General features: G+C 36.3%; 1 long non-coding RNA gene across 1 annotated transcript; it reads right to left on the bottom strand.

The window, feature by feature from the left end:
- Positions 1 to 1,026: 1,026 nt before the first annotated feature.
- On the bottom strand, positions 1,027 to 11,525 carry LOC105049892 (H/ACA ribonucleoprotein complex subunit 2-like protein). The gene is made up of 6 exons (XR_012143342.1): positions 11,257 to 11,525; positions 11,053 to 11,165; positions 10,851 to 10,881; positions 7,797 to 7,920; positions 2,911 to 3,014; positions 1,027 to 1,590 (listed from the first exon to the last, which is right to left on the bottom strand). It is a non-coding gene; the product is annotated as an H/ACA ribonucleoprotein complex subunit 2-like protein (long non-coding RNA).
- Positions 11,526 to 11,967: the final 442 nt, after the last annotated feature.

Below are 11,967 nucleotides of genomic sequence, written 5' to 3' on the forward strand. Positions count from 1 at the left end.
CAATCCTAGCAGAAATTGATCATATTTACATATGATTGATTTATTTATATTGGATGGTGATACTCTACTAAACAATGAATCAGAAAAAAGGAAGAATAAGCACCAAACTTAACCAAATGAGCGGTTAAGAACTCACCATCGCAGAATGGCTGCAACAGGAGCTGCGAAGAGAACAGAAGGTAATCATCTTCTTTACTTCATGAACCCTGCAAAAGTAAAGCTCTGGAATAGTTCTACTAGTGTTCTCCTGGAACTTATTGTAGTGTGATGGCTCAACTTTGTCACCGATTGTGACTTGCACACTCCTTATAGGTTTGAGCCCAATTAATGGTGTTCTGTATGCTGAATGCTAGTGGAATGGCCGAATTAGGGTCAGAGCACACCCATAATGCATGCTTTCACGATATTTCTTAGCAGACATCCATCAATTACAGTAAATAAAGAAACCAAAAGCAAATGGCAAAGTAAGCTGCCTTCAGTGAGCAATGTGCAACTAATTCACCTTTTGAGCATCTCAAGGGTGCACATCATTTTGTTTACCAACTCTGTCGACAAATGATAAACCACATAACACTTAAAAAATGGCTTGTGTTTACTAGAAAATAAAGCAATTGTAATTAGTATTTCTTTTATAGACTACAAGAGAATGAATGGGGTATAGCAGATCTGTTTTCTTCTTGAGCTACATGGCCTTCCAACGGTCACGAAGGATGAGAAAAAGGTGAGATAAAGAAAACGAAGCAATCATCGCAAGGCAAGGGAACACGAACGACTATGGCCCAGTGTCTCCCCATTGGGAAGACGGATAGCCCTTCTAGTTCTAAAATAGAAGCATACCCACCAAAAGTGACTGCTTTATCAGATCCATAGGCATAAAAAGTGGGGGGAAAGCCTAACAGTTCACATGAACCCAGACATTTCATCAGTTTGGTAAGTTGAAAATATATGTACATAGGAGCACAAATTACGAATGTCCAAACTAACAGTCTAACATTATAATTCACATTATAATAACAAACCAAACAATTGTTGACATTTGAGATCATCTCTTCTTATTACTCAGCTAGCAAAAATCTATGTTATGTAAGGAAAGGCCATTCACCAACATGTCAGCACAAAATTGCATGCCAACTGTGGATGACAATAACAAGACAGCTATAAGTTATTGTTGCAATAACCAGCCAAAAGCACAGTAACTAAACTGAGGTACAAATAAAAAAGCCTGCATCCACTAACTTATAGTACAAGGGATGATAGTAACAAAACAGAGTCCCCAGCTTGATGTCTACATGCAGAAGGGACGCAATACAGGTTTCACGCTGGCAGAAGTTGACATGTCAGGGGAAGGTGAAGCCAATAGCAACCGCAAGATGGGGCAAGCACATCATGTGAAACTGGCTCTTGTTTTCAATATGCTCTTCGGAAAAAGGAGCTGGTCAGATCAGCAACCTCTAGTACCACTTGGTTTTAATCTACCTGCAACTTCTCCTTCACCTCCAACTCCAGCTCCCCTTTGGTTGGCTTGAATGGTATTGAGACACTTGAGACACAGAAGGTAGGCCTCTTGGTTGCCCCAGCACTTGCAAGATCCTAGAAAGAAGAAAAGGAACGTGGAAAAGAAACATATCAGCAATGATTCGATTAAATCTTATGACAGTCCTGCATGAAATACTGATAAAACAGCCAGAATTCATAAACAGATATCACATTGCTTTCCAAATCACAACTTTGTGAAAGAATAAGGTGGTGTGTTCCTGAACAACTAATCTGATGCGGGAGTGTGCAAAAGCTGTTTGGTAATCATGTGATGGGCCCCTAGACAGGTTTTGTTAAATCGATCGTGCTGCCTATAGCATTTAAAAGAATCTCATCTCATTTTTGTGTGAAGATTTTGAGCTAGATTTTCAATTGTATGGTTGTATTAGGGATCTTTGGTGGAGCTTATGCAAGTAGCAAATCACCTTCGACAAGTTGTACTTGTTCATGCCATTGGGCTGCGTGAAAATGGTAGAGATAAAATCAAGGATATGGAATATGATTAATGTAACAACCCAAGATCCCATCCAAAAAGGCTAGCTAGAAAATATTATTTATACTCCTAAGTCTTATATAAGTATCTAAGATCTACTCAGTGTGTAACTGATATGGGACTAAACTCAACAACTCCTCATATACTTCCCCCATTTAAGTCCCGGTGTCCTCGATAGGCTAAAAATCTAAATTCATGCAATTCTATTCACAAATGCTAAAAATCTAATACAAACACCATGATTGGCAGATTGTCAGTTGCAATGAACCCACGTTGTAGTGTCCTCTAATCTATATAACCCATGAGCCGGGTCTACTTTGATATTATTCATAACAACCTAAGACCTCATCTATAAAAGTTAACCAGAATGTATTGTTTGGGTTCCTTGACTCCATATAAGTACTCAAGATCTACCTAGTGCATAATTGATGTAAGATTTAATACACGCCCGTATATATCCTCACAAATACGAAGAAACAATTACAATATGAAATAACTACATGTCAGCTTAGTGAATGCTCTCTCCAATGGACCTTGGAAATTGATTAGGTGGTATGTTTGAAGATGAATGTTTTAATAGCTCCTTATAATGTTATAGGCAAACTGAATTGCCAATTTTTGAGGCTGAATAGAACTCTTACTGTTTTCATGCTAAATTTTATTCTACCAAGCTTCTAACAATTTGCGCTTTCTTAGTTCTACCAACTTTTTTCTAACTAGAAGTGTGCCCCTTTTCAATATAAGTTTAAATAAACCAGAACTCTCATTCAGCAAAACAGGAGTCACCTGTACAGCAGCCTTCGTTTGCACATTTTAGCTCACTCCACTCATGTACATTAAATAAAAAAAAGAATAAGGGGCATCAACAAGATCTCAACTACCTCCTTGGCCAGGATATAGATGTATGGCATATCAGCTTCCTCACATACTATAGGGATGTGTGATTACATCAGTTGGAGAAATATTTCCTGCAATTACGCACAACCTGCATGCACCAAATCAGTTCCAAATGTTACAAAAAACTGTAGAACAGAAGCACAGAACATTTTACCAGCGGCATCATAACACCAGCAATTAAATGCATCTAAATCTGTTATTAAAGTGACAAATCTATTAGTGACGATGGAACCATAACTCACTGATCCCAATTGACAAGATATGGTATGTGAATCTGTCATTCTCAGCTTGGGTTCCTGCTCATGCATCATTAGTCATATTGATATGCCCACCATAACAATGCAGTCGGGTCAGTCTAAAAAAATGTCATTTCAAACATTTATTAGAACCTCTGATAACATTATAGCTAATATCCTATTCTTTCTAGTTTCTCATAAATCTTGGCATGTATACCAGCAGCCAATGTCAGAATTCGAAGCTGTCGCATCTATTTCTTCACTAGAAGAGACCTCAATCGGCATAACTCATTGTTGTAGGAGATCAAAGGGCTCTTTTATGGGTAGAGGATTCCAAAGCTTCTCTCATTATTCCCTTATTAATTACTAATCCAAATTCAATAGAACTCCAATATAGTGATGCACAATTAATATACATTACAATGGCAATACGATTTTGTCCTTCTAAATTTTCTATTGGGTTCAGTATTAGAATACACTAGCCTTTAGGGCAGTTTATTTGTTTCATGTTGATTATTTTCCATAGAGTATGAAGATAGGCAGCTCCAAGGCTTACAATTAGTAGAACATGATGGTAAAACCATTACTGTACTAATTGATGAAAAATCGGAATTGGTACCAAGAGCAGGATCTTGAAACCTTGGAAAATTGGTATATCTTGCATGTACCGATTGGTACCAGCCATTACCATGGCTGGTTTGGCCATACTAGTTCTGAAATGGTTGGTTTGGCTTTAGTTGAGGATTTATCGAATAGTTCTTAAATTATGTTCGCGACCAAATGATACGTTATTAATAGGATGATAATGCTTATTAAGTATAGATCGTTATGTGCCATATGAGTTAGTTGTCCTTGTAATTAAGGAGTGTGAAGATACTGATATGGCATGCAGATAAAATATAGGAGTACATTATCACTGAACGTGACTTAGCTGCGGAGTGCTCTATTATCAAGAGCAGCTCGTAAAGGATATGAATATAAGTGTCCCTCCGACCTGAGATCATCACGATGACTTACAAGCAACTCACTGTGCTTTGGTACTGGACTATCTATATTTTTAATATAATGATGGAAGATTTCTAAGCACCGTCAAGCACTTGCAAAGTCCGTGTGTGAGTCAAGATAGAATTGACCACTCTAGATTATAGGAGATAATACTTCATTGTGTTTTAATTCACTAAAATTTTGATCAGGATAATCCTTGTGATCAGTCACAGAATTTGTAAGGTTGAAATACAACATGAAAGACTGATTAAGGGTTTGACAGTTTATCCTAAAATCATCGTAAGCATTGAGGGTCAAAGGGATGAATTATGCAGTAACCATATGCCAAGGTTCTTGAATGTTGCTTTGCAATAATTCGACCTATCTGGATGTCGGATATCATTACTAGATGGTCACTTCGATTAGTACAGAAAATAGTTCTTTTGCTATCGGCTTAGCATTTGAACCTATAGAGTCACGCATATAGTCGAGCTACGTGGGAAAGCTTGACCTTAGATCTATATGTTCAATTTGAAAGTAGATGACTTGATTGAACAAACAAATTTACTTAATTAAGAATTAAGTACTAGGGCATATAGAATTTAATACTGACTATGTCTAATTAGCACTGGGCATTAGCTGCAGGCTTGATTTCAAGATGAAATTGGATTAACTTGTAATCCAATTAATAAGGCGCTATCGAGTATGATGAGAGGGGTTTTGGGTTCGAGTCTTAATTGGTTAAGACCTGAACCTAATGCTACAAGCTTTGAATTTTGAATTCAAACAGAGTTGAATTAAATTCAAAACAGGTTTGAATTTAAAATTCAAAAGGGGTTTGAATTTTGGAATTCAAAAAGAGTTTGAATTCAAAAGTGGATTGAATTTGAATTTTGAATTCAAATGGGTTTGAATTCAAATTTCAAATTTAAACGGTTTTCAATTTAAATCAGGTAGGCAATCTGTTCTCGCACTGAGAATAGTAAGTCTATAAATTCAAAAAAAAACACATAAATCTCTCATCGGTGAAAAAGAAAAGAGAAAGCAAGGAGTCGCCTTCATCCCTTTCCTGCGAAACTTGGCATGCATCCGAAGTAGAGGAGCTACACTTGAAGCTCTCGCGAAGCAAGAGATATTCCTTGGCTTGAATTTTTTGCTGCATTTAAGGTAATCTTCCCTTAATTTCTGAAAATTGACGCTGATCACCTTCCTGGGATTCTGACCAACACCAAAAAATGGTGTCCATGATCATCATGGAGTGGTCGGAATTTCCCTTTAAGGCCATCTTTCTCTCTCTCTCTCCCCCTCCCCTTTATGCTATCCCATGACTTTTGAGTGTGGCTTTTGACAGAGAAAGTGAGAGAGGGAGAGGGAGAGAAGAAAGGGGAGGAGAAAAGGACATTTAATTTCACACCTTTTCAACATGTTTCTCTCCCTCGTCGATGCTAGAATGCTAGCTGGATCTACTAAGTTTTCGTCCTGCCTATTTTTGGCAACAATTACCGAAAAAACAAAAAATAGAGAAACTCAGCCAACTTTTTTTAAAATTTGGAAAGAAATTCAAATTTGTTGTAAGGTGATATCACCCTACAACACACTATTTTTTTTCTTCAAAAATTTATTATTTCAGATTAATTAGTTATTAAAAATAAAACAAAAATAATTCCATTGAGGGACAATTTGTACCATGCGTGCATTGGTCATGTGCACATGCTATTAATTTGCTACACAATTGGATGAATTTTGGGGGCATTCTACGTGGCATCGACATGCAAAAATTAAAACAAGACATCCCTATATGGTACCAGGACACAACACCAAATATGAATCAGGGCCATACAAACTGGTACCATGTTGTACCAATAAAAAAAAAAGTAGTGTGGTTGGTAGTGGTATTTTAAACCTTGTGTTCTCCATAAATTACATTGTATGCACTGATTATGTGAGCTCAGAAAAAACTCAACAAAATTGAAGCATGTGGAAAATCTGATCTTCATTTTAGCATGGGGCCCATAGCTCACTTTAACTAAGTTATATAGCTCATGTCTCCTTAATACAAAAGGGCAATTAATCAAGCCAATAGCCCACCCACACTCCATTAGTGCTGGGCTGAATGTAGAGGATGGCATTGGATCAGGGTAAGAATATCTTGCATTGAATATCAGGGCCATGGCTCTTCATAAATGAATATGCAATAAGACCAACACATCGGGTTTAGCCAAGTGGTGGAAGGTCCGGTCAATTTTTTTCCTAATAAGAGGAAAATAAGACATCTTACAAACTATTATTGGGCATTACTTGAACTGGACACCATGAAGAGCTTCTCTTTGCATAAGGATATGCTCATGTTCAGTATTTGAGATAAAATTCAATACTCTTTTAATTTGATGGGCATCCTCAAACATATCCTACAATCACTTCTACAAATATTCTTTACAGTTTTTCCTTATACTGATTATGGAAAATACGAGGTTTTAATTTTATGTCATTATGTGCTTCTGTCATAATTTTTCCTGATCATCTGAACTTTTATTACATTATACTCTAATTTATTAGCTGCCACAATCTTGACTATTATTTTGTTAGTTTGTTTATTATTGTAGAAACAACTGCATATTTCTAGTAAAGATGCCCAATCATTGTTCCAAGGGGAACATTGAATTAGACAATGCAATTAATCAATGCACCTTGCATATATAAGAAACATGATACCTGTCCCCATATAAGGCATATGAATTAGAATAGACATTAGCGACCTCTTGGTCATAAATTTGTGTCACTTTCCTCCCATGATGCTATGACACCCCTAGCGATGCAAAATTCATTAAAGAAGCCACTTCCATATCAATTATACTCTATAGATTTCTTAAAATATGCTGGAATAATATATTTTGTAAGGCGCATAGGTATCATTTACAAAAGAAAATGATGTGTTTGTTGCTAAAGCATACTTACAAGCAGTCTAAAAGGGTGACCAAGTGCACGAGGCTCCGCCATTGTAGCAGGACAAATGATTTCTTTTAATCCACAGCAAAAGTATCCAAACGAAACATGATTGTTTGCAGAAAACAAGAGTTTCAGTGACTCAAAGCAGATTTCCCATGTTTAAGTTTTAGAATCTAATCAGGTAGAAGAAACAAGAAAAGCAACCCTCTGTGACCATGACAAATACCCTTTACCAATTCCTTAACTCCTCTTTTCAAACATTTCACTTAGGAAGCTGGAAAACATAGAAATGCACCATGTCAGAAGATCAGAATAATAAGTCAAACCATAGTATAGATATCTAAAACCACACCATAATACAACAGAAAAGAGATAAATTGAAACCTGAGATTCCTCATACTATGAAAATTAAAAAAAGAATTCCACAACCATATTTAAAAAAAAAATGAAAGAAAGAAAATTGATTACAAAACACAGCAGAAGAATACCCAACTTTTAACGTGATAGTGAAAATCAAGAAAGCCAACACATCCAAATAAAAAAAAGGCATTTTTATCAACATGGATAAGATTAGAGAAGAATGCCACAAAAGACACAAAAAATTATTGTCTTTAAAAAAATATATCAGCAAGCAAACATGAGAAGCCATGGAAATCTAATATCGCAGCTGTGTGAGAGTGAGATTTAATAAGAATGGATGATACCTCTTCGAACAAGCTTGAGAGTCCACTTGCAGAAATGGCCACTGCAACATAAGCCAGTTGTAGTGGCAAATGAGCTTATTTAAAAGAGTCTTCTAGTAGCAATCTAGTACAATGGTGGCTAAAACTGAGTAGTAAGAAGAGAAGAGAAATTACATCATATAAAATAACTTTACAGGAGAAGACATTGGATTTGCTACTTGGAATGTTGAAACTTTAGCCAGAAAGAGTAAAGAACCAGTACATACAATAACATGTAGGAAAATCAATATTGCTTACTTACAAGAAACTAAACAAAAAGGTAGTAAATTCAAAAATATAGGGGATGGATAAAAACGCTTGTATGTAGGTAAGGATGATAACAGAAATGGTGCAGAATAGTAGTAGATAAGAAAATAAAAGGTGAAATTGTGATAAGATGAAATTAGGGTGCAGGATATTAGTGGATAAGTGATAGGTTAATAACCATGCAACTGGCTTTAGATTAGGAGATTATTAACATAGTCAGTACTTATACATCAGAAGTAGGCTTAGAGAAGAGGATTAAGAAATAATTTTGGAAGAAATGAATGAATTCATGCACCTTCATGGTTACGACTAACAAACTAGTGGTAAGATGTCCTTAAATCTAAGGTCATTAATTACTCGGTGACTAAGCTATATTAATGGACTTCATATGTTGTCTCCTAAAACAAACTATCACAAGCATATGCAAAAAACCAGGGATGATCCCCACTATAATCAACACAATTCTGCAATGTGTGAACCTGTTTTTGGGTGACTGTAGTTTCCATTTCTATGTGCTTGTAAGGAACTCATAGTTAAATACTCTCAAAACTAGATTGAAATCTCAAGAAAATATAACACAAACACCCATAAATATATAAAATCTAGGCATCGCTAAGCAAAAGAGGATCAAAGCTGAAAGCTTCTTTTCCAATGAGGTCCCACCTCAATGACATGGTACAATGATCAGAGTAATGACTATACAAATTTCCTCATCCATCCAAAGAGCTAAGAGGTTCATGATATTACTCCAAATAAAGTAAAATTCCAGAATATTCCTAAGCCTAGATCAAGGTTCCCTGTACCAGTACTGGATGGCATACCGATGCCGGACCGATATGGTATAGTACCGTACCGTACCGACACACGGTATGCTTCAGCGTACCGGTTCGGTATCGGTGTAAATTTTTTTTTTTCATTTTTTTTTGGGTGTTCAAGTTAATAATTATAAATACAACCCCAAAATTGCATTATATTGCATATTATTGACATATTTGGGTTCAATTTTGAGTTAGGTAGCGGTACAAAGATTTTGATCCAAAATTTCAAATATATATTTATTTACATTATATTACAACTATGTCATCTTAAAATTAAAGAAAAAATATATAAAATATGCATTAAAATGTATCTAAACATTTAAGTACAAAATACAATAACTGATATACCAACATCAAAATCTACTCTGCATTTAATTTTTCGTCGAGTGTCTGTAACGCTCGTAGATATCTGGATGATCAACATAATCTGAAGGGACATCAGTTCAATCCTCTATCCAAGCTGCACTGTACTCCTGAATATTCATCCCATAAAGCATCCTCTCTGGATTGTAAGACATCTCAGATCTCTTACTCAAACTCTGGCTCTGAGAAGTATCTTCAGGATGATGGTACGGCTGTGGAGGAGCCCATCCAAATATGCCGGTAGCAAAATCTGATCCGTAAGATGCTCCAGACTGCATAGGGTAGTAACCACTAGAAGACGATGCCTCGAATGCACCATATCCATATGGATCATAAGGTGGCTGTGGATAATAGGATCCATAATGCGAGGATGATCGAAAATTTTAATTTAAGTAGCTTGAATCATTCTAAACATGATTCCAAAACTCTGATTTTTTTCTTTAAATTTATTTTTTATTAATTTTTAAATAAATAAATATTTAAAAATATTTAAAAAATATATAATTAACGAAAATAAATAATTTTGGTGTCATTATGTAGATCTTTGAAAGATCTATCACATATAATTAAATCATACCAAAATCACAAAATTTTGGCATAATTTCCTCTTATTTTCATACTTCCTCATTCTTATCCTATTTTTAACAACAAAAATAAAAAAAATAAAATATTTACTAAGAGAATAACACATTATCTTATCTCCGACCAAAGATCAGCCTCTCCTCGAACCACTTCTGCAATTTGGCGGAGCTTTTTCCTTTTTTTCTAATTTTTCGGAGGTCTTAACGAAACCGTTGAAACCAAAGCACCTTCGGGAGTACTCTGAGACTTCTCAGAGAACTCTAGGCACTGGGCTGCCATTTAAAAACAGCCCAGGCCCCACCCCCCCTCCCCATTTTTTCACGTGGGGTTGTCGGCACAGTTCGGTTCACGCCGAACCACTTCATACCGCCCGATTTTGGGCGGTATGGATCGGAACCGCATCAAACTGGACGGTTTGGTGCGGTTCGGAGGGGTTTTCCGAAAAAACCCCCAAATCGGACCAGCAAGGTGCTGGTCCGGTTCGGCCCGCCCCGTACCAGGCAGTTCGGCCCGGTATGGCAAATCCTAGCCTAGATGTATAGTAGGTGTATAACAAGTGGTCACAATTTATAACAAGTCATTTGATGTACAATTATAATACTTTTTGAAAAATGATGAAAATATTTGCTGTGTATTGCAGCACAAGATATGAAGCTGAAGCCTTCAATCTCTCATGCTTTAAGATGAACTAGATTTTGGATCATATAGATATGCAAGTTTTCAGGACCTCAAATATGCCTTTTGAGGACAAAGATGAGCTACCATCTTTTTCACCTTGAAGATATCCATAATTTGTTCCAAAAGGATCCACTTCAGCCCACCTCAAATATTACTGTGTCTACCTCATGGCGCAACAGATTCCCAAATATCATCAATTGTCATCTATTAGAAACTTTTCAGAATCGACACTAAATGAATAACCTGATGATACATGTTGAGTAACTATCTGATTATAACCTAAAGGCCATCGAAACCTTCAACAATTTAATTAATAGAAGCAACATACCTTCACAAGGTTGGCACAAGATCCAAAGAACCTGAGGGCAATAAAGATTTTCGGGCATAAGGGGATCCACAGATGGGAATCGAAACAGAGATACATGTTAGGGTAAAAGGGCATCGATTGCAAAGATTGGAGAAACCAAACAGAACAATTTAGACAAAAATTAAAACAGAGTTCTAATAGGTAAGGAAAGGGTAGTTTTGACCTCCAGGCGAACTCGAGGCTGAAGTCGCGAAGGTCGTCGATGCCGACAATGAGGCGGCGGCGCTTGTTCTGGATCATGACCGTTATGGCTTTCATGTATAACCCCTTACCCACCTGAAAATCTTACGAAAATTGCATAAAAATCACAAAAAAAAAAAAGACATTTTTTGGGTGCGTTCAAACAAGAAAATGAGAAGGAAACTACATCCTGATCCAAAATCCAAGACGGCTCGCTTGTAAGCGGCCATGGGCTTCCTCGTTAACGTTCATCCCTTCCATCACTACAGGGGAGGGGGGATGCGACTCCCGTCGCCGGAATTAGGGTTTCGTTTGTGGGTGATTTTGGCAGGAAGTGGGTGTGGGCACCGGTGGAGCTGTGACGAGATCATCGCCGTCCAAGAGGGATCAATGAACCAAAATGAACCATCGCCAATTTGTGCAATTTCCGGAATTTGTATCAATTTTCGTGTGCTACAATTTAAAGAAATTAGCATGAGCAGATATTAGCCGCTTGGGACTCCCAGCGCTCGAATGGAGTTCAAATTTGATTTGACATAATTATTATTATATTTAAATTTTATTTAAATAATTAAATAATTTTTTAAATAAAATTTGAATAACAAGATATTCAATTCAAATGTTCATGAATCTATTCGAATTATATATATTTTTAATAATATTATTTTTATTTATAATATATATTATTAATAAATTAAGATTCAATTTCGGATTCGAATGAGATTAAGTTAGTATTCGAATCGAGTCGATCTCGAATTTTATCCTATTTTTTTTGATAAATCGAGTTTGAATTTGAAATATTAAGACTCGGTTGATCTCAAATCGAATTTCGAGCTCAAATATTTTGAGTCGAGTCGAACTCGAACTTTCAACTATCGATTTGACTCAACTTGATTAT

The sequence above is a fragment of the Elaeis guineensis genome, chromosome 8 (genome assembly GCF_000442705.2).
Source record: "Elaeis guineensis isolate ETL-2024a chromosome 8, EG11, whole genome shotgun sequence".
Taxonomy (NCBI): domain Eukaryota; kingdom Viridiplantae; phylum Streptophyta; class Magnoliopsida; order Arecales; family Arecaceae; genus Elaeis; species Elaeis guineensis.